At 42.4% G+C, this 23991-nt stretch overlaps 1 protein-coding gene and 1 non-coding gene across 2 annotated transcripts in view; one reads left to right on the forward strand and one right to left on the reverse strand.

The window, feature by feature from the left end:
- LOC122542472 (potassium/sodium hyperpolarization-activated cyclic nucleotide-gated channel 3) overlaps positions 1-23991 on the reverse strand; it is a 451331-nt gene that overhangs the window by 166481 nt on the left and 260859 nt on the right. The window lies entirely within an intron of this gene.
- Positions 11538-11619, forward strand: trnar-acg (transfer RNA arginine (anticodon ACG)). The gene has a single exon. It is a non-coding gene; the product is annotated as a tRNA-Arg (tRNA).

Here is a 23991-nt window from a genome sequence, read left to right on the forward strand (position 1 = left end):
GAAACTGGAGCACCCGGAGAATGCGCAAACTCCACACAGACAGTTGCCTGAGGCAGGAATTGAACCCGGGTCTCTTGCGCTATCAGGCAGCAGTGCTAACCACTGTGCCACCAAGTTTGCATGTTCTTCCTGTGTCTGTGTAGGTTTCTTCCGGTTGCTCCGATTTCCTCCCACAATCCAAAGATATGCAAGTTAGGTGGATTGGCCATGCTAACTTGCCACATGGAGTCCAGGCTTGTGCAGACTAGGCGTGTTAGCCATGGGAAATGCTGGGTTACGGGGATAAGGCTGGGGGTTCTGGGTGGGATGCTGTGCAGACAGTTGGCGTGAACTTGATGGGCCGAATGGCCTGCTTTTATACTGTAGGGATCCTGTGATCCTGTGATTTTAAAAAAAATAATAAGTCAACCTTTCTCTGCCAACAAAAGCTGGAGTCGTGCAAAGTCTTAATTCGACCCCTTTGACACGTAACCTGCTGATTTCTTGTTGGTGGAAATGACATCACAGACTTAAAGCAAAATAAACCCACCGGGCCTGCACTTGCCCTGTGGCTGAGATTTCAAAAGTATCCGCTGTTGTTCAAAATTAAGATCGCAAACTGTTAGCATTTTATTACATTCAAAACAAAGGTCAATGATTTTGCCTGAATATTTGCAGATAATTTTGACTTACACATGATTTATGCATCACTGTTTGTGGCCCATTATTTGCTTTACCAGTTAACGTCCTACAGTGTTTCCCAAGTTAAGTTTGCAGAGGATGCTCTGCTTTATAAGGACCACATTACATAGGAACCTTGATTATCCAAGCGACACGAGCAGGGAGTATTTTGTTTGGATAATCGAATGTTCGGATAATCGAATGCCGGATAACACAGTTTAGCCAAGCATCGGGACCTTGCCATCTTGCCAGATAATCCAAATGTCAGATAATCGACTGCTGGATAATTGAGGTCCCTTATCCAATGTGTGATTGGTCGGAATGTGGAGCAGCTGGAGATAGGGTCCTACCAGTTGACATGGAGCGTAAACTGGGCACAGCCTTAAACTTACAGTGAGGCTGTTTAGGGGTGATGTCAGGAAGCTGTACTTCCAAAGGATAGCAATCTGAAACTCAAGCTCTTCCCTGCTCCCAACTGGCCTGGAAATATGGTGAGCCTGGTGAGGAACAACAGAAACATTTCAAAACTGAGACAGAGATTTTTGTACGGCAAGGTTAAGAGACTTTTCTCAGGCATCGATGTGGTTCATCTGTCTCTTAGCACCAGTGACCTGAGTGTCCTTGAGAGTGACAGTCTGTGTGGAGGTTACACATTCACCCTGTGTCTGTCCCTCCAGGTGCTCTGGCTTACTTCCAGATTTTTCTTATTCATTCATGAGACGTGGGATTGCTGGCTAGGTCATCGTTTAGTGTCCATCCTTAATTGTCCAGAGTTAAGAGTCAACCACATGAGTGCAGATCTGGAGTCACATGTCTATCAGACTAGGTAAGGATGGCAGTTTCCTTCCTTAATGGACATTAGTGAACCAGATGGGGTTTTCTGCCAATCAGCAATGGCTTCATGACTCTTAATTCCAGATTTGCTATTGAACTCAAATTGTAGGATCTGCAGTGGCAGGATTTGAACCAGGTCCCCGGAATATTACTTGGATCTCCGGATTAACAGTCCAGTGATAATACCACCAGGTCATTGCCTCCCTATAGGACTAGCCATGCTAAATTTTCCATAGTGTCACAGTGATGTGCTGGCCAGGCGGATTCGCCATGGCAAATGCAGAGCTATAGGGATAGGGTAGCAGGAAGGTCTGGGTGGGATGTTCCTCTGAGGGTCAGTATGGACTTAATGGGCTGAAAAGCTTCTTTCTACACTGTAGTGATCTTATGAAGAACATTAAGGGTGTGGAGCTGAAAAGTGGTTGGATAGCTTGTGGTTCAGCACAACACTAACAAGGTTAGTTCAATTCCTGTTCTAGCTCAGACAGACGTGGGGACTGTGTGCTCATCTAGCGCCCCCACTAAGTCCAGTATAACTTAGAAGGCAATAGAAAAACCATCGATGACCTAGCCAGCAATCTCACGTCTCATGAATGAATAAGAAACTGCTAAGAAATTAGCTCAAGATGACATATCAGCTGATAATGAGTCAAGAACCTGTCTCCAAGCAGAGCACTCATGACATAGTTATGGATTACAGAAGCTAATGGAGTTAGTGTTTATGGATTAGACATGGCCTGGCCGAGTGGTGGAACAGGCTTGAAGGGCTGCATGGTCTATCTGTGTTCCCATGGCTTTTTCCAGTCCTATAGCTGGAAAGTCACTGTCGAGGATGGGGGTGGAAAACATACCGGAGCATAAATAAATTGATCAGAAACTGAAATGCACAAGCTCTGTAAATACTGTGGCGACAACAGAAGGCCAGAGGCTAGGAAGTTTTTGTTTTTCAAGAAGTAGTTAGATATGGTTTTTAGGGCTAAAGGGACCAAAAAGTATGAGGAGAAAATAGGATATGGAGTTGGATGATTAGCCATGCTCAGAATGAATGATGGAGGATGCTCAAAGGGCCAAATGGCTTACTCCTGCTCCTATTTTATATGTAATTCAGCCGTGAATAACCCATCTATCTCCACAATGCCTGTCCACAATCTACAAGGCATAAGTCAGTGTCGTGATAGAATATTCTTCACCTGCCTGGATAGGTGCAGATAAAGAAGCTCAACAACTTCTGGACAAGGATGCCCACTTGACTGTCCCCCCAGTCAATCAACTTCAACACTTCCTCCACCATTGACACACAGTAGCAGTAGTTTGTACCACCCATGAGATGCACTGTAATAACTCACTTAGGTTCCTTTTTGACAGCATCTTCCAAATCCACGTCTCCTACCAACTGGAAGGACAAGGGTAACAGATGCATGGGAGCATCACTACCTGCAAGTTCCCCATCAAACCACTCACCATCCTTATTTGGAACTACATTGCTGTTCCTTTACTGTCCCTGGGTCAAAATCTTGGAATCCATCAATACAAACAACATTGTGGGTTTTCCCACATCTAACGATGGCAGCAGCTCAAGGTGGGCCACCACCATCATCTCCAGGGGAACACAAAATAGGCAAGAAATATTGGCAAGGTTAGATTGGTGCTGGAAAAGCACAGCAGGTCAGGCAACATCTGAGGACCAGGAAAATCGACATTTCGGGCAAATGGGTTTCATCAGGAATGGCAGAGGAGATGACCTGGGGCTTGCAGTGAGAGAGAGAGACTCACTGAGATCCTTGTAGAGAGAGGAGGAGAACTTCTTCAAGGTAGGCATCCTTGGAAGAGGATTCGCAGTAAAGTTAAAATCAACTAGGTGAAAGTGAGGATTGCAGATGCTGGAAATCAGAGTCAAGATTAAAGTGGCACTGAAAAAGCACAGCAGGTCAGGCAGCATCCGAGGAGCAGGAAAATTGACATTCCTGATGAAGGGCTTTTGCCCGAAATATCGATTTTCCTGCTCCTCGGATGCTGCCTGACTTGCTGTGCTTTTCCAGCATTACTCCAACTTGACTCTAATCTCCAGCATCTGCAGTCCTCACTTTCGCCTAATAAATATTAGCACACATGGAGTCATAGTCATAGAGTCATACAGCATGGAAACAGCCCCTTCAGTCCAACCAATCCATGCCGAACATAATCCCAAACTAAACCAGTCTCACCTGCCTGCTCCTGGCCCATATCACTCTAAATCTTTCCTATTCATGTATCTATTCAAATATCTTTTAAATGTTGTAATTGTACCCACACTCTGTGTAAAAACTTTACCTCCTATGTCTTTTTTAAAATCTCTTTTCTTTCACCTTAAAAATGTGCCCCCAGTCATGAAAACCCCCATCCATGAGAAATACAACAGTCATTAACTCCATCTATACCTCTCATTATTTTATAAACTTCTATGAGATCGCCTCTCAACCTCCTACGCTCCAGTGAAATAAGTCCCAGCCTATCCAGCCATTCCTTATAACTCAAACCTTCAATACCCGGCAACATCCTGGTAAATCTCTTCTGACGCCTCTCCAGTTTGATAATTTTTTTCCTAGATCCTAGTACTTCCAGAATAAATCCATCTGTTCATTGCTCATTTACTGAGAAGGAACTGTTTTAAAGCCAGTCAGTCCACATTGTGTAATGAAATTTAACTGAAGAAATATTAAAATAAAATCCTGTTCAATACTCCTTGTGTGCGTGTAAACTGAGTAAACAAATGCTGAGGTAACTTGGAAACTAATTGTTGTTCCTGATTGTTAAGTGGAGCATAATGCTGGTGTGGACTGTTTAGGATAAATGGCTTGTTTCTGTGTTCTATATCCTATGCAATATTTATGTCTACAGGGATCTAGCTAATCAGATACAAATTTGGCTTGATAGTAGGAGACAGGGTGGTGGGTGAGGATTGTTGTTCAGACTGGAAGCCTGTGACCAGTGGTATTCTGCAGAGATCGGGGCTGTGTCCATTGTTGTTCAACATTTATATAAATTATTTGGATGAGAATATAGGAGGCATGGCTAGTAAGTTGGCAGGTGACATCAAAATTGGTGGTATAGTGGACATGAACAAGGTTGTCTAAGTATATATTATCTAAGTAAATCAAGTATATCTTGATTAACTGGGCCAGTGGGCGGAAGAATGTTAGATGGAGTTTAATTCAGATAAATGTGAGGTGTTGCATTTTGGTAAGGCTAACCAGGGCAGTTCTATTAACATAGTTAATAGTAGGACCCTGGGGAGTGTTGTCGAATAGAGAAACCTTAGGATGCAGGTACATAAATCTTTGAAAGTGGCATTACATGTAGACAGGATGGTGAAGAGGCAATTGGCATGCTTGTCTACATCGGTCAAAGCATTGATGATAGGAGTTGAGCTGTCTTGTTATGGATGTCCAAGACATTGATAAGGCCACTTTTGGAGTTTTACATACCACTCTGTTTGTCCTGCTACATCTAGGAAGGATGTTGTTAAACTGGAAAGGGTGCAAAAAAGATTTACAAGGGTGTTGCCGAGACAAGAGAGTTTGAGTTATAAGGAGAGCTTAGATAGGCAGGGACCTTTTCCCCTAGAGTTTAGGAGGCTGAGGGATGACCTATGGAGTTTTATAAAATCATGAGGGATACAGATAAGGTGAATAGCCAAGGTCTTTTCCCCAGATTAGGGAAGTCCAAAAATAGAAGGCATAAGTTTAAGTTGAGAGGGGAAAGATTTAAAAGGAACCTGAGGGGCAACTTTTTCACACAGAAGGTGGTGTGTGTATGGAATGAGCTGCCAGAGGAAGGCTAGTACAATTACAACAATGCAAAGACATTTGGACAGTTACATGGAAAGGATGGGTTTCCAGGAATATGGGCCAAATTTACGAAATCAGGTCAGCATTGACAAATTGGGCCTTTAAGGTCGGTTCCCATGTTGTATGGCTCCATGTAATTGATCCAGTAGGGGGTGACAGGGCCATAGTGGTGGTGCCACACCCCTGACAATTCAGAGGTCCAAGGTAATGCACTGAAGACATTAGAATTCTTACAGCATGGAAACTGCCCCTTCAGCCCAACAAGTCCACTCTGAAGAGTAACCCACCCAAACCCATTCCCCAACCTTATATTTATCCCTGACTAATGCATCTAGCCTACGCATCCCTGAACAATTTTGGCAATTTAGCATGGCCGATTCACCTAACCTACATACCTTTGGATTGTGGGAGGAAACCAGCACCCGGAGGAAACCTGCACAGATAGGGGGAGAATGTGCAAGCTCCACACAGTCGCCCAACTTGGAATTGAACCCGGGTCCCTGACGCTCTGATGCAGCAGTGTTAACCACTGAGGCACTGCACCGCCCATTTGGGCACGGGTTCAAATCCCACCAATTTCTAATCTGGAATATAAATCTAGTCTGATTGACAGTGACCATGAATCTATCATTGATAGTCATCCAACTCCATCAGGTTCGCTAATCTCCTTTAGCAAAGATAGCTACAATCTGCCATCCCTACCTGGTCTGGCCTACATTTGACTTGAGACTCATGGCAATGTGATTGACTCTTCAGGGCTTCAAACTGACATACCAATCAGTCCAAGGGCAATTAGGAATGGGTGACAAAAGCTGACCTTGTCATTGATGCCTACATCCAATAAAAAAAAAAGCAAAGTAAGTGTGGCATGTTGTGACTGAAAAGTGCAGAATCATTGTCTTATTTGGGGATCTCTTCATTGCTTCAGATATAAGGAGTCAGATGAAGATAAATTATTGGTTGTTGTGCATTGATTTGATCTGAAATATGCTCCATGAAAGAGTAAAGGAAGCAGATTCAATCAAAACTTTCCAGATGGAAATGGAGAAGAGAAAAGATTTTCAGATAATGGGAAAGTAGTAAGGGAGTGGATAGCTGTTAATATAATCTTCATAGCTTTCTTGAGCTGAATAGCCTCCTTCAATTCTATATAACTCCACTTGGTTTATCACAGGCCAGGATTTGAGGGTTTGAGTTCTAGGGAGTGGTTGAATAGATTGGGGCTATTTTCCCTGGAGTGTTGGAGGCTGAGGGGTGACCTTACAGATGTTCATAAAATCATGAGGGGCATGGATAGGGTAAATAGACAAGGTCTTTTCCCCGGGGTGAGTCTGATATTGCCTGCACCCAACAAGGAAATGTCAGTACCACCCAAATTGAAAGAGCCCTAAAAGTAGACAAAAGTGGAGTCAAGTATCAGGGGGAATTAAAGGGGAAATGCAAGCCAATATAAGGTATCAGAAATTATTGATCACGCTATTGTAACATAGACACCATTTTATTGATTTGAAAGTAAAGATTTTTTAAGTATTTGTATCTATTCATTAAATATCTTTTATGCAGTAGGTAGTTAAACGATTAATTATGCATTAAACAGTCAATAATGCAAGTACATTTAGTTTGAGGTAATTGAATACTCTGGGGGAACAATGATCTCTCATCATTAAAACCATCAGACCAAGAAATTCAACTAGTCTAGGATATATAATGGAGAACATGACATTATATAAATATTCAGAGTTTCTGGGCAGATAGAAGCTTCTGGAATCTTTTCTCATGCTATTAAGACGGTTGGGTAAAGTCCAACTTGAAGTGTTGGGTGACAAAACATTTAGATTTTTATTATTTCTACACTCTTAAAGGACACATTAATGTGGATAAATCCTTGGGTCCTTATCAGGTGTATCCTAAACCTCTGTGGGAAGCAAGGGAAGTGTTTGCTGGGGCCCTTGCTGAGATATTTCTATCATCAATAGCCATAGGTGAGGTGCCGGAAGATTGGAGATTGGCTAATGTGGTTCCATTATTTAAGCAAAGTGGTAAGGAAAAGCCAGGGTAATATAGGCCACTAGAGTCTGACATCGGTTGTGGGCAGGTTGTTGGTGGTGGTGGAGGGTTGCTTTTCTGACTGGAGGCCTGTGACCAGTGGTGTGCCACAAGGGTTTGATGCTGATTTCACTGTTTTTCATCATTTATATAAATGATTTGAATGTGAGCAGAGGAAGTATGGTTAGTAAGTTTGCATATGACACCAAAATTGGAGACGTACTGGACAGTAAGTTTACTTCAGAGTACAACAAGATCTTGAGGAGTGGCAGATGGAATTTAATTTAGATAAATGTGAGATGCTACATTTTGGAAAGGCAAATCTGAGCAGGACTTATATACTTAATGATAATGTCCTGGGAGTGTAGCTGAGCAAAGAGTCCTTGGAGTGCAGGTTCATAGCTCCTTGAAAGTGGAGTTGCAGTTAGATAGGATAGTGAAGAAGGCATTTGATATGTTTGCCTTTATTGGTCAGTACATTGAGTGTAGGAGTTGGTAGGCCATGTTGTGGCTGCACAAACCACTGGTTAGGCCACTGTTGGAATACTACATTCAATTTTGGTATCCTTGCTATAGGAAGGATGTTGTGAAACATGTAAAGGTTCAGAAAAGCTTCACAAGGATGTTGCCAAGGTTGGAGGGTTTGAGCTCTAGGGAGTGGTTGAATAGATTGGAGCTATTTCCCTGGAGTGTCGGAGTCTGAGGGATGACCTTGCAGATGTTTATAAAACCATGTGGAGCATGGATAAGGTGAATAGACAATGTCTTTTCCCTGGGGTGGGGGAGTCCAGAACTAGAGGTATATGCTTAAGCTGAGAGAGGAAAGATTTAAAAGGAATAAGACCATAAGACCATAAGACATAGGAGTGGAAGTAAGGCCATTCGGCCCATCGAGTCCACTCCGCCATTCAATCATGGCTGATGCGCATTTCAGCTCCACTTACCAGCGTTCTCCCCGTAGCCCTTAATTCCTCTAGACAACAAGAATCTATCAATCTCGGCCTTGAAGACATTTAGCGTCCCGGCTTCCACTGCACTCCGTGGCAATGAATTCCACAGGCCCACCACTCTCTGGTTGAAGAAATGTCTCCGCATTTCTGTTCTGAAATGACCCCCTCTAATTCTAAGGCTGTGTCCACGGGTCCTAGTCTCCTCGTTTAACTGAAACAATTTCCTAGCATCCACCTTTTCCAAGCCATGTATTATTTTGTACGCCTCTATTAAGTCTCCCCTTAAGCTTCTAAACTCCAACGAATACAATCCCAGTATCCTCAGCCGTTCCTCATATGTTAGAGGCAACTGTTTCACGCAGAGGGTGGTACGTGTATGGAATGAGCTGCCAGAGGAAGTGATGGGGGCTGGTACAATTACAACATTCAAAAGGCATCTGGGTGGGTATATGAATAAGATGGGCTTAGAGGGTTATGAGGCAAATGCTGGTTAATGGGGCTGGATTAATTTTGGATAACTGGTCGGCATGGGTGAGTTGGACCAAAAGGTCTGTTTCCATGTTGTACATCTCTTTGAGTATGAAAAGGGAGACAACCAGTAACAGTACCTGGTTTGAAAAAAAAAACAGAATGAGAGTTAAGAAACCACTAAAAGAAAGCCTTGCATTTATTTAGTACCTTTCATGAACTGAGGGCATCCCAATGTTGTATTATAACCAATTAAGAGCTTTTGCAGTTGTTTTTGTGAAGGATGCATGTGAGCTCCTGTGAGCACAGCAAGTTCCTATAGATAGCAATGTGATAATAACTAGATAATCTATTGAAGGGATGTTAACAGAAAGCAAAATTGTACTTAACATAGAGATGTACAGCATGGAAACAGACCCTTCAGTCCAACTCGTCCATGCCAACCAGATATCCCAACCTAATCCAATTCCATTTGCCCACACTTGGCCCATATCCCTCTAAACCCTTCCTATTCATTTACCCATCCATTTGCCTTTTAAATGTTGAAAATCACACACGCCAGGTTATAGTCCAACAGGCTTATTTGGAAGCACTAGCTTTCGGAGCGCTGCTCTTTCATCAAGTGGTGACAATCACCTGATGAAGGAGCAGCACTTCGAAAGCCAGTACTTCCAAATAAACCTGTTGGACTATAACCTGGTGTTGTGTGATTTTTAACTTTGCCCACCCCAGTCCAACACCTGCTCCTCCACATCATGGCTTTTAAATGTTGTAATTGTAGCAGCCTCCACCACTTCCTCTGGCAGCTCATTCTATACACGCACTCCTTCCCTCAATCTGTTGTCCCATGTTGAAACTTATCAGTGCCTTCTATGTGCTCACTTAAGATGGTTGTGATGTGACATTTTTTTTCCATAAACAGTGACTGAATGAGTCACAACACACTTATAGCCTCATCACTCATGCTCACTGATTGCTGCACATTAATCATGAGGAAGTAGGCATGGTTCTTTCCCACAGATCAAGGCAAGGTTAATTTCATGTCATGGTAAAGAACCAGTTTGCCTCTGAAACTGACAATGAACCAATTCCTCAGAAAAGTCATTGTTTAGGAATCCACATAGCCCTTTAGTTACTGCCAATTGTTAAGGCACAGAAACAATTAGTATGTGCTGTATTAGGTTTCCAATTCATTCAGAGTTGAAATAGCAGGTTTTGCAAGTCATGTTCAGAACAAGGATAAATAAATTCAGTAAACATAATTTACTTGCCCCAACAATTTGAGAGGCTTTCCAACTATCAATTGAAATTATTAAAAACAAAGGTATTCATGTCATGCTTGTCGTGCCCTCAGGATGTGCACTTTGCAACCAACTTGTGAAATGAGACACTTGTAAAATTCAACAAGGTTGCACAAGTGACATAATGCAGAAATAATCCATCTTAGTGATTCAGGGTGCTAACATAGTGGTAATTAGTTTTCGACTTCCATCAACTGGTGCAGTGGTCAATGGTCAGTAAATTTGCAGATGACACCAAGATTGGCGGTATTAGTGGACATAGAAGAAGGTTACCTAATTACAAAGATAAAAATCACACAACACCAGGTTATAGTCCCTTGGTGATAGTGGGGGGCTCGATCGTAACACAGAATTTATAGCAAAAATTTGCAGTGTGATGTAACTGAAATTATACCTTGAAAAATTGATTGTCTGTTAAGCCTTTCATCTGTTGGAATACATTTAGATTTAGATTACATTACAGTGTGGAAACAGGCCCTTCGGCCCAACAAGTCCACACCGACCCGCCGAAGCGAAACCCACCCATACCCCTACATTTACTCCTTACCTAACACTACGGGCAATTTAGCATGGCCAATTCACCTGACCCTGCACATCTTTGGACTGTGGGAGGAAACCGGAGCACCCGGAGGAAACCCACGCAGACACGGGGAGAACGTGCAAACTCCACACAGTCAGTCGCCTGAGGCGGGAATTGAACCCGGGTCTCAGGCGCTGTGAGGCAGCAGTGCTAACCACTGTGCCACCGTGCCGCCCATTACAGTGATAGTTTCACTTCTTTCATGTGTAAATCACAAAACCTTTTTTTAAAAGTTGCATTCTCGGGTTAGCTGTTAATTACAAAGAGATCCTGATCAATTGGGTCAATGGGCTGAAGAGTGTCAGGTGGAGTTTAATTGGGATAAACGCAAGGTATTGCTCTTTGGTAAAACAAACAAGGGCAGGACCTATACAATTAAAAGTAAGGCCTTTAGTGGTGTTGTGGAACAGAAAGGAGGTTCTGGTACATAATTCTTTGAAGTTTACATCACATATAGACAGGGTGGTTAAGGAGTTGTTTAGCACACTTGCCTTTATCACTCAGACCTTTGAGTATCGGAGTTGGGACGTCATGTTAAGGCTGAACAACATATTGACGGAACCTCTTCTGGAATACTGTGTTCAGTTCTGGCCTCCCTTTTTTTTTATAAGAAGGACATTTTTCAGCTGGCAAGGGTTCAGAAAAGCTTGACAGGATGTTGCTGTGAATGGAGGGTTTGAGTTATGGGGAGAGGCTGGATAGGCTGGAGGGTAGGAGGTTGAGGGATGATCTTATAGAAGTTTATTAAATCATGAGGGGGATAAATAACGTGAATGGCAGTTGCCTTCTCCCTGGGGTGGGGCATTTCAAGACTAGGGGACATATTTTTAAGGTGAAGGGAGAAAGATTTTAAAAAGATCTAACATTGTATGGTAGTGTGGCCGAATGGTCTAAGATGCTGGATTACGGTTTCAGTTTCTTTGGAGGCGTGGGTTCAAATCCCACTATTGCCAACATTCGCTTTTGGCACAACGGCAGTGCATCTGACTCCAGATCAGAAGATTGTGTGTTCAAATCACGTTAGGCTCACTGAAGCTCACTTTATTTGAGGGTGACATGGTGGCTCGGTGGTTAGCACCACTACCTCACAGCACCAGGGTCCCAGATTCGATTCCAGCCTCAGGCGACTGTCTGTGTGGAGTTTGCACATCCTCCCCGTGTCTGCGTGGGTTTCCTCCGGGTGCTCCGGTTTCCTCCCACTGTCCAAAGATGTGCAGGTTAGGGTGGATTAGCCATGCTAAATTGCCCGTAGTGTTAGGTACATTAGTCAGAGGGAAATGGGGCTGGGTGGGTTACTCTTCAGAGGGTTGGTGTGGACTGGTTGGGCCGAATAGCCTGTTTCCACACTGTAGGGAATCTATTCTAATCTAAAGATATGAGGGATAATTTCTTTCAACAGGAAGTGGTTTGCATGTGGAATGAACTTCCAGAGGGAATGGTAGACACGGATACAGTTACAACATTTAAAAGACATTTAGAAAAGTACATGAATAAGGACAGTACAGTGGCTCAGTGGTTAGCACTGTTGCCTCACAGCGCTAGGGACCCAGATTTGATTCCGACCACAGGCGACTGTCTGTGTGGAGCTTGTACATTCTCCCCGTGTCGGTGTGGGTTTCCTCTGGATGCTCTGGTTCCCTCCCACATTCCAAAAGATGTGCAGGTTAGGTGGATTGGCCATGGGAAATTGCTCCATAGTGTTAGGTGTATTAGTCAGGGGTAAAGTAGGGAAATGAGTGTGGGTGGGTTACTCTACGGAGAGTGGTATGGACTTGTTGGGATGAAGGTCCTGTTTCCACACTGTAGGGAATCTAATCTAACCTAAGAAATGTTTGACAGAATATGGCCTAAGTGCAGGGAGGTGGGACTAGTTTAGTTTGGGATTATAGTCAGCAAGGAATGGTTGGACCTAAGGATCTGTTTCCTTCTTGTATGACTCTAAGACTCTATGCTGTCTCACAGTGCCAAGAACCCTGGTTCGATTCCAGCGTTGGGTTCCAGCGTTTGTGTGGAGTTTACAAGTTATCCTCTTGTCTACATGAATTTTTGCCATGTGCTCTGATTTCCTTGCATAGTATCACAAATGTTAGGTAGATTTACTGTTCAAAATTCCCCTGTAGTGTCCAAGGGTCTAAGGCTAGGTGCATTAACCATGGTAAATGGGGGTTATGGGGATAGAGTGGGGAAGTGGGTCAGGGTGGGGTCTGGGTAGGATGTTCTTTTGAGAGTTGGGGTAGGTTTGATGGGCCAAATGACCTCATCTGCACTTCAGGAAATCTATGATACAAATATCTGGGTACATTCATGGACTTAAAATAGTATTGGCAAACGAAAGCGCAACACAGATGCAAAGTTCAGCTAACTATGAGGTGAGCCACAAAACCATCAGTAAACATGAATAGTCTGAGTCAAAGTTAACTTGGATAAAATCCTTTAGGGGCCCAGGTGAGGTGGCCATGCTGAGATTTATGGCAGAATCACATAAGAAGTCCAGCGAGGCCTATCTCAACAATTGGAACAACACATCTCATCTGTTTTATATCTGCCAGGTATTGAGACAGACTTAACACCTCCAACATCTAAACATATGTATATACGAGTAGGTAGCTCAACTACTTCAACCTGTCCTGCTATTCAATAAAATTATGGCTGGTCTGATTGTAACCGCGTGTTAAGATCACTATGCTCAGTTGCATAGTCTTTTGTCTTCCTTTATGCACCACACACTCTCTCCTTTATAAACCTTTCACCGCTGCTTGTGCATGCATTTGCTGTTGTGTTTTATTACTGCTCTGAGAGTTCACTCGAGAAAACCACGTAGTTGATTTCTTAATTTTGAAAGAATGACCTACAGTTAAATTGAATTGTGCTATGAAGAAACCAAATATTTTTTGTATCCAAACAAAGGAATTAAAATAAAGGGGTACCTATTCAGTTGAAGTGATGATGTGGATGTGCCGTTGTTGCACTGGGGTGGATAAAGTCTGAAGTCACATGACACCAGGCTATAGTCCAACAGGTTTATTCATTTAGGTGAACCTGACAATGAAGGAGTGCTCCAAAAGCTTGTGATTTCAAATAAACCTGTTGCACTTTAACCTGGTGTTGTGTGACTGCTGACTTTATTCAATTGAATGTAACAAGGAATAAGTACTGGCCAAGCTGACTCCAGGGAGGTACCTTCTATTCTTTAAAATGGAAACTAATGCATCGAACTGAGAGGGCAGATTAGGACTGAGTTTGACATCTCATCTCATCCCACAATGCAGCATTCCCTCGCTACTGCGCTGGAGAGTCAGCCTAGATTTCAGTACGTTCTGGAGTCCGGCTTGAAACCAGAACTTTCAGATTCCGACACAAGAGTCCAACCCACTGAGAAATACTGACCACACATTGTTGATCTGTCATGCCTGCAAGTTTGATTCCTGTCAGGAACGTGTTACCACATACAAGTTCACCTGAGTCACAGGTTAAGTTGGGTTCATCCCTTTTCATTTCCTCTAGGCTTATTTTCCTTTGGCTAGCGTGATATTAATCACCTCAAACTCTACAGTGTGCCATCATCAAACCTCCTTTGTCACTTTACTGCCATTCAACCATCAGTTGAAATGCCATTTTTAAGCCAAGTTGGCAATATTGCTACCTCTTGAACTGACCACAAAGAGGGCTTCTTGCATGTCTTGCATTCACAGCCTCTGAATAGCCTGCTTTAACTATCATTTCCTCCCCGCCTGGTGTATTTGATTCCAAATAGATTTCGCATTGAAATTCCACGTCACTTTCAATGAGAGCCACACACTCCTCCACACAAGGTGCAAAGTCAATTCAACAACAAATAAGACAGAGTTCTGGAGTAGCTGGGAAATTACCACAGAATGGGAAAGAAGGAATGAGTCAAGTAAGCCTAAGTGACTCTAAGAGACCTGGGAAACAGAGCACTGAGCAGCAGCACTGTCTTCCATCCAATTCTGTAAGTGGTTCAGGTAATGAGCAAAGATAATATTGTTTTTGACGAAATGCACTGTACAGTCTAGAAGTCTGCATAAGAATTATTTGTGGCCTCAAAATATGTCAGTAAACCAAATTGCTTGTGTGAAATGTTTGAATGAACACATAACAAAATAGACTGTTTTTTATCTCTCTGGTTCAGTACCTATGTGGGGCACATGGCAGTTCTTTGAGAACACGATAGTTGCACTCTTGTGCAATCCTGCATTATAGAAAAATCGCTTAATTTGTTGGCGATGTATTCGCGTTTCAGCCACTACATGTTTTAAGAATTCATGCTTTAGAAACAGTGTCCCCAGTTTGTCAATCACGTTACAGTGAATCTGTGTTAACAAAACGCGAGTTATAGCTGAACGACCTGTACTAATTCTATATGGATCAGTTGCAGCCTCGGGAGCACTGAAAGCTCTCAAAAGGAGCCAAATGGAAGGGTGCAGGCACATCCCCATTGCCCTGCGCCAATGAGGCTCTGAATCAAAAGCTTTTGGAACAGATTGGTGTAAATATAAGGGGGAAGAGTTCATCTGTGGAGGAAGTTCATTACAAATCTGAACTGAGGAAATCTGTTCAGCCATACCCATCTGATGTCTGAGACAAAAATGCACCAAATCCTCATGAGAAAGTTGCTCCATACTAACGATGCTGGTTCTGTACCTTCATAGAGCCATTGTGTCATACAGCACAGAAACAGGCCCTTCAGCCCAACTCATCTATGCTGGCCAGGTTTCCAAAACAAAACTTGTGCCATTTGCCTGTGTTTGGCCAATATCCTTCTAAGCCTGACCCATTCATGTATGTGTCCAAATACTTTTTAAATGTTGTAACTGTTCCCACCTCTACCACTTCCTCTGGCAGCTCCTTCCATGTATGTTCCACCTCTTGTGTGAAAATATTGTCTCTCAGGTCCATTTTAAATCTTTTCCCTCTCACTTTAAACCTGTGCCCTCTACTTTTCAACTCCCCAACCCCGGGGAAAAGAGATTAGCTATTCACCTTACCTGGACTCTGCATGATTTTATAAACCTTCATAAGGTCACTCCTCAGTCTCCTGTGCTCCAGGGATAGAAGTCCCAGCCTATCCAGCCTCTTTTTATAACTCAGACCCTCCAGTCTTGATAACATCGTTGTAAATCTTTTTTTTGCAGCCTTTCCAGCTTAATTACATCCTTCCTATGGCAAGGTGATCGAAATTGTATGTAGTACTCCAAATGCAGCATACCAATAATTTGTCCAGCATCAACTTGATGTCACAACTCCTGTAATCAATGCTCTGACGGATGAAGGCAAGTGTATCTAATACCTCCTTCATCACCTTGTCTACCTGTGACACTATTTTAAGGGAACTATATACCTGCACCCTTAGATCTCTCTGTTCAACAATGCTCCCCAGGGCCCTACCATTAACTGTGTAAGCCCTGCCCTGGTTTGTTTTAACACCTCATATTTATCTACATTAAACTCCATCTGCCACTCCTCGGCCCACTGGCAAATAGACAGACTCTCTTATACTTGACAGTAAGTATCTGAAAGACTAATGTGATGGTTCAGGATTGTCAACAATAAGAGATGGCAGTGTGGTAATGTGATTTTTATTTTAAATTATTCATTCATGAAATGTGGGTGTCTCTGGCTGGGTCAGCTCTTGTTCCCAGGCTCCAGGTTCCAGTGCCTTCACAGGAGCGTGGAAACATGGAAGCAGGAGTAGGCCATTCAGCCCTTTGAGCCTGTTGTGTTATTCAATATGATCATGGCTGATCATCCAACTCAGTTACCTATTACTATCTTCTCCCCTGTCCTTTGTCTCCCTTTAGTCCGAGGAACTATATCTCGCTCTTTCTTGAAAACATTCAATATTTTGGTCTTGACCAATTTCTGTGGCAGTGAATTCTACAGGGTTCCCTCTCTATTTTGTCTATGTACATCCACAGTGCTATGAAAAAGAGCATTCTAGGATTTTGACCCTAGTGAAGGAATGGCGAGATATTTCCATGGTGTGAGCATGAAGAGGAACTTAATGGTAGCATTTTCATGCATCTGTGCTTCTAGGTGCAGTTCATGTATTGAGTCCCTACAATCACGAGCAATCTGTCCCTTGATGCTAAAAGCAACACCTGCATTACAAATACTACAGCTGTTATTGACAAGCTGAGTAAAATAGAACAGACAAATAGCAATTTGACTGAGAATACCAAACTACGAGTCTTACAAGCCTGCATCCTCAGCTCATTCCTCTCCAACAGTGTGACATGTACAACACATGCTCGTCAGGATAAAAGGCTGAACTGTTTCCATTTTCATCATCTCAAATCTGTCCTTGGCGTCTCTTAGGAGTACTGAGTTAGCAGCTCTGAGGTTCTAGAGGGTGTGAATTCCATCACACGTCGCTAGAGTCATAGAGTCATAGAGATGTACAGCACGGAAACAGACCCTTTGGTCTAACTCATCCATGCCGATCAGCTAAGCCTACAAGTCTTAGTCATTGTCACAGGGAGGGTGGTGAGCATATGGCACAAGCTGCTGGAGAAAGTGACGAATACAATCACAATATTGAAAAGATGTTTGAAGATTTAGAACATGGACCAAATGCAGGCAAATGGAACGAGACTCATAGAATAATAGTTCAGTTTAGGAAACGTGGTCAGCATGGACAGGTTGAGCTGAAGGGTCATTCTCCATGATGTATTACTCTATAACTCTATTTTCATCAAAAGGATGAGGGCCTGTTACCATAAATTGTCTAGTCTGTGAAATGACTAATGGGTCACATTCTTCTCAACATTTGTATCTCTCCTACAGGAACACCAGCAAGTGAGATATCAAGATGGCAGACAATGACACGGACAGCTAGAGATGGGCTGTGACCTCTGGAGGCTGTCTGTTTGGAAGATACTAGCTGAATGAGAAGAGGGCCCAAGAAAACAGAGGCTACTGCATCCTGCACTTTCTCAGCCACCCTTCTGACTCTGCAGCAAACGGTTATCATGACCGAATGGGATTCCTGACCCACATCAGCCGATGTTTAATATGAAGTTGACCAGTATAGCAAGAATCCATCATTTAACAAGACACAAGGCTGCTATAAACTCAGTAAGTGCAATATAAATCCAAGTCAGCTTTGCTTTGTGCTAATGCTGCAGTTAGCAGGGGTTGAAATGACAGCCTCAATGGCCCATGCTGCCATTTGTACATGCTGTGACATTGGTTAATGGTAATAATGGACATTCTGATCCCAGTGTGTAACCTGGCTTTATAGAGCAATTGTTTCTTCTTATCATGGAGGTCAGCCACTGAAACATAGTCAAAAGAAGCTACCAGTTTACTTTTAACAAAAGAATATTAAAGTTTATCGCAAAAGCAAAACACAACCTCTGCCACATTATACAAGAACTATCTCAATATAAATATCAGTAAGAAAGAATCAACCTTACAGAGGTACAATTGTCAGGGAACAGTCAGCTCTCTCTCTCTCTCCGTAATAAAGCCTCTTTCATCAACTTGATATCAGCAAATTACTGCTTTCATTCCATGTTATTTTTCTTAGTTAGTATCTCTTCCCTTAATCAACCTGCTAACTCAACTCATTTCTATTTTAAAACAGAAGGAACTGGTAAAACCCAGCAACCTTGGTGGGATCCATGGAGAGAGAATCAAAGTTGGTATTTGCAGAGCTCTGAAGAAGTTATATTAAACTCAAAATAGAGTTATAGAGTTATACAGCACGGAAACAGACCCTTCAGTCCAACTAGTCCAAACTGACCATGTTCCCAAACTAAATTAGTCCCAATTGTCTGCTTTTGGCCCATATACCCCCAAATTTTTCCTGTTCCTGTAGTTATATGGAGAACTATCTCTCCCTCCACAGATGCTGCCAGGCCTGCTGGGTTTCTCCAGTATTCTCTGTTTTGATTTCAGACTTCCAGCATTTATAGTATTTTGCTTTTATTCACATACTACTTAACAAAGCTTCCTTAACGACATCTAGGCAAGGGTCTGGTTGGATGTCTTCTTCTCTGACACTTCCATAGCCTTCTGCTTCTAGTTTTCTATGGAGAAACTCTGGGACCCTTCCACCAGCCCGAACTGCTTGGATTGCTAATAACAGCGCCTCTGCCTTTTCGCAGACCTTCTTCTCTCTGAATCAACCTATTTCTGTCTGAATGCGCCCCTTTGACTCTCCATGTCTCCCTGGTTAACAAGCATCCTAGCAATTATTTCCCTTGCTGTTGATTTTTACACGTGCTTTCTTGGAACATGCTGTTTACCTTAACTTGCTGTTCCAAATGATTTTCTGACCTTGTTAAAAAGAACACCAGAAAACTAAGCTCTATTTTTCCTCCACTTTTGATTCCATATAACAATCTACCATGAACCATCATTGCTCACAGCTCATCCCAATCACCCTTAGGGCTTTGCAGGGAATGCCTGGAATGTTCCCACTGTTTAATGACAATGTCTTCCTGCCACCTAATTCCAGTTTCTGACCAGTAGCATACTATCTTTTATATGTTGTACCATTCATTTCTACATAATGTTCTGATCCACCCTCACACGAGTTAAATCATGCTCGTGTGGTTATTGGGATTAAGTTAACCAGATCAACCAGGGTGTAAATGCAACAATTTGAGTTTGGACTGACATTAAAGTAAAGCTGAGTAGCACTCTATTACTAAGACTGACCTTAACTTGTCTTAGTTAGACTGCATCTAAAGCACTGTGTGCTATTTTGGCCCTGTTACTTCAGAAAGTTGTGTTATAAACAGTTCTGAAAAGGGTTATTTGACTCCGGGGATGAGTGGGTTAACTTATGAGGAAAGGTTCAGCAGCTTAGGCTTGTTCCCATTGGAGTCTGGAAGAATGAGAGGTGATCTAACTGTAACAATTAGGATCCTGAGTGGCAAAAAAAAGAAAATTCTGAAAAAGCTCAGCAGGTCTGGCAACATTTGTGGAAAGAAATCAGAGTTAACATTTTGGGTTGAGTGACCCTGCCTAAGAACTCTGTGACTTGAAACATTAACTTTGATTTCTTTCCACAAATATTGCCAGACCTGTTGAGCTTTTCCAGCAATTTTTGTTTTTGATTCTGATTTCCAGCCTCTGCAGTTCTTTCGGTGTTTATTAAGATGCTGAGTGGATTTGACAGGGGGTAGATGCCAGGAAGATGACTCTTTGCTTTTTGTGGGTGTCAAGAAGTTGGGGACATAGTTTGAAGATTACATGTGTCTATCCAAGACTCAAAGAGGAGAAATATTTTCTCTCATAGGATCGATTTGCTGTGAAATTGTTTTTTCCAAAGAGCAGTCGAGGCTGGGTCATTGGATGTATTCAAGGCTGAGTTTGACAGATTCTCGATTGACAAGGGTGTCTAGAATTATGGGTGAACAGTTAGGAAATCTGATGAAGGGCTAATGCCTGAAACGTTGATTCTCTTACTCCTCTGATGCTACCCTACCTGCTGTGCTTTTTCAGCACCACACTTTTCAATTCTGGTACTCTCTCTCTGACTTCTCTTCTGTAAGACCCTGCGTTTGATTTCTCCTTTTATTCCAAGGGGTGTCTATGGGGAATGTTGCAAGTATTGGGAACAGCATCATTAAGCTGGAATAATCTGTTGAGTTTTCGGATAGGACAAGTTATCTGTGTTATGTTTCTTTTGTTTGTACTTCATTTGGTAATCTTGTAAATAAATTCTGTTTTGTTTAAAACTAGGTGGTTTGATCAACTGCATCTCTCCTGGAATATCTACTTTACACCTGCTTAAAACAGCTGGCAACATTAGGGTCTGGGCTACTTTCTTGAAATATTTTGAGGCTGTCTAGCTTGGTCCATAACATTATCCTCTTCTACGAAGGAGCCCATTGGCGGGAATAGGATGCACAGGCCATTGGTCAAGGTAACGCAGACTTGACCAAACCAGCTGCATGGTATAATGCAGATGCTGTTTGAAACTGGACTCACTTCTGAGCGATTTGTACCTTCAGAGTTGAGTAAAAAAAATCCCTCAAGTGTCTGCCTAAAACCACACAAAGACATCTGCTATCAAAGGCATCCAGTTTCTTCCTTCAGGCTCCAAGTTCCACAACCATTTGGAGAGCAGAGATCACACTTGATTGTTGAACTTGGCCTTTGTTGTCATGGAAAACTTTGCTGTTTCGAAGGATTTCATGGCACCATTTGGTAAAAAGAGCAAGGGGATGAATAAATATTGGCCCTGACGTGATGGCCAATATTTATTCATCAACCAACATCATGGGAACAGGTGATCCAGTTATTTATTTCATAATGGCTGGTGTGTCCAGCTGGTTGGAACATTTCCTACATTACAATAGCAGCCATACTTCTAAAGTATGCCATTGGTTTTAAAGCTCTTCAGGATGGTGAAAGGTGCTACACAAATGCAAGTCATTTTCTTTGTGTGTCTGAGCCAAGAAATTATACAAAACACTGCAATTTATTTATTTTAATAGAATCCCCACAGTGCAAAAATAAGCCATTTGGCCCAACAAGTCCACACCAACCCTCCGAAGAGCATCCCACCCAGATCTATCCCCCTGTCCTATAACCCTGCATTACCCATGGCTAACACATCTAACCTACATATTCCTGAATACGTAGTTTAGCATGGCCAATCCACCTAACCTGCACATCTTTAGACTGTGGGAGGAAACCCACGCAGATACGGAGAGAATGTGCAAACTGCACACAGACAGTTGCCCGAGGGTGGATCTGAACCCGGGTTCTGGCGCTGTGAGGCAGCAGTGCTAACCACTGAGCCACCATGAATGTTGGGAATGTTGGAAAATGTGCAAACTCCACACAGACAATCACCCGGGGCTAGAATAGAGCACGGGTCCTTGGTGCTGTGAGGCAGCAGTGCTAACCACTGAGCCACCGTGCCAGCCCAATTGTGGCAAGATGTTGGCGTTGTGGGGCTACCTGAAAAAGAAATACCAAATGCGATTCAAGCATGTTGTCCAGGACTGATTTTGTTTTTGAAGTGGTGAGGCACATGTTTACTTCAGTGGGTTGTTAAATGAGTGACTGATCAAGGTAAATCCTGCTGCTCCTGAAATTTTTGATTAGTGTTTGTAAATGTCAGGGCAGAAAACACGCTTTGACATTCTATAAAAAAAACCCAGGAATCTTATAACTGCACTGGAGTGCACACAAGAGGAAAGGGAGTATTTTTATATCCACCACAAGCTGCTGGAAATACAGAAAAAAAACAAAATAAATTACAGAATGTAGCAATCTATTTATTCTGATTGTTATATTTAACACTTTTGTTTCTGTAAATGGTTTTACACAGCTTACAATTCAGTGTATAAACCCATGTCTCAGCTTCATTTCTAAGCTTTGCCATTTCTTTGTCTCTTGTTCATTTTTAAAACTGAGACAACAATCATGATCGTTACCTAATTTGGAGATGTCTGGAGATTTTTCTCCAGACAAAAATAACAGAAAGAAAGATAACGAAATTCATTTTCCAATTCCTCTTAATGACCCAACCACCTGATGAAGGAGCAGCGCTCCGAAAGCTAGTGCTTCCAATTAAACCTGTTGGACCATAACCTGGTGTTGTATGATTTTTAACCCAAAATGAAAGGTCTTTTTATTGAGTCTCAAAAATTTTTTGTCTGTGATGCCAGAGTAATATCTTTTGCTTAAGAAATGGCTTTATTTACTTTTATGATTAGTTTGAACCGGCTAGGAATAACTAGAGCAGTAATAAGCACAAGAAACAACTTATTTCTGCATATTATCTATATCTCAATATATAGATAATATACCTATCCCTCAATACTATTCTTCACTGGAATTAACAATGAGAAGACTTTTGTCCTTAATTAAAACACAATGCTAAAATCAAATTGCACTCAGTCTTCGAACATGAGATTGATTGGTATAAAGTGAATATTTTATGAGGAAAGGTTGAACAGGTTGGACCGATACTCATTGCAGTTAGGACCATGGGATGATAAGGACAGGAGAAGGCTATTCAGATCCTCGGGCCTGTTCCAGCATTTAATGAAATCATGGCTCATCTGTGGCGTTAACTGTATACATGTACCCTGGGCCTATATCACTTAATAACTGTTTCCAAAAAAAATTATCCATCTCAGATTAAAAATTAACAACTGAACCTGCATTCAATACCAACTGTGGAAGGAACTTCCAAACATCTACTACCATTTGTGTGTAGAAGTGCTTTCTAATCTCTTCTGAGTGGTCTGAGCCTCACTGTCAGATTACACACCCGAGCTCTAGACCACCAACTCGTGGAAGAAGTTCTCAAAACTCTCGAAACCTTTAGAAGAATCGCTGATGATCTTAGAGAAACATGTAAGACTTTGGGAAGGATTGACAGGGAAGATCCTGAAAGAATGCTTCCCCTTTTCAGAGGTTTGGAGTCTAGGAGCCACAATTTCAAACTAAGAGGTCCGCCATTTGTGGACTAAGAGGACAATTTGTGGACAATTTCAAACTAAGAGGTCCAATTTGTCCACAATTTCAAACTAAGAGGTTCCTTGAAAGTGGAGTCACAGGTAGATAGGATGGTGAAAAAGGCATTTGGTACGTTTGCCTTTATTGGTCAGTGCATTGAATGTAGGAGATGCAGATGTACAGGACATTGGTAAGGTCACTTTTGTATGCAATTCTGGTGTCCTTCTTATGGGAAGGATGTTGTGAAACTTGAAAGAGGTCAGGAAAGATTCACAAGGATGTTGCCAGGGTTGGAGGGGTTGAGCTATACAGAATAGGCTGGGACTATTTTTCCTGGAGTTTCAGAGGCTGAAGGGTGACCTTAGAGAGGTTTATAAAATCATGAGGGGCATGGATAGGGTGAATAGACAAGTTATTTTCCCCGGGATAGGGGAGCACAGAACAAAAGAGCATAGATTTAAGGTGAGAGGGGAAAGATTTAAAAGGGACCTAAGGGGCAACGTTTTGACACAGGCATCGGTGCGTGTATGGAATGAGCTGCCAGAGGAAGTGGTGGATGCTGGTACAAATGCAACATTTAAAAGGCATCTAGATGGGCACATGAATAGGAAGGGTTCAGAGGGATTTGGGCCTAATGCTGGCAAATGGGACTAGATTAATTTAGGATATCTGGTTGGCATGGACGAAATAGACTGAAAGGTTTGTTTCCACGCTGTACTGCTCTGTGATTCTATGAAGCGAAATTTCTTCTCACGAAGGGTCGGAAATCAATAGAATCCTCTTCCCCAGTTAGAAATGGAAGATGGAGGATTAAATTCAAGGCTGAAGCAGAGAGATTGGTGAAGACATAAAGAGTTACAAGGAACAGACAGGAA

This window comes from Chiloscyllium plagiosum, unplaced genomic scaffold (assembly GCF_037043375.1).
Source record: "Chiloscyllium plagiosum isolate Xiang-an unplaced genomic scaffold, Cpla_swu_hap1 HiC_scaffold_42, whole genome shotgun sequence".
Lineage (NCBI taxonomy): Eukaryota > Metazoa > Chordata > Chondrichthyes > Orectolobiformes > Hemiscylliidae > Chiloscyllium > Chiloscyllium plagiosum.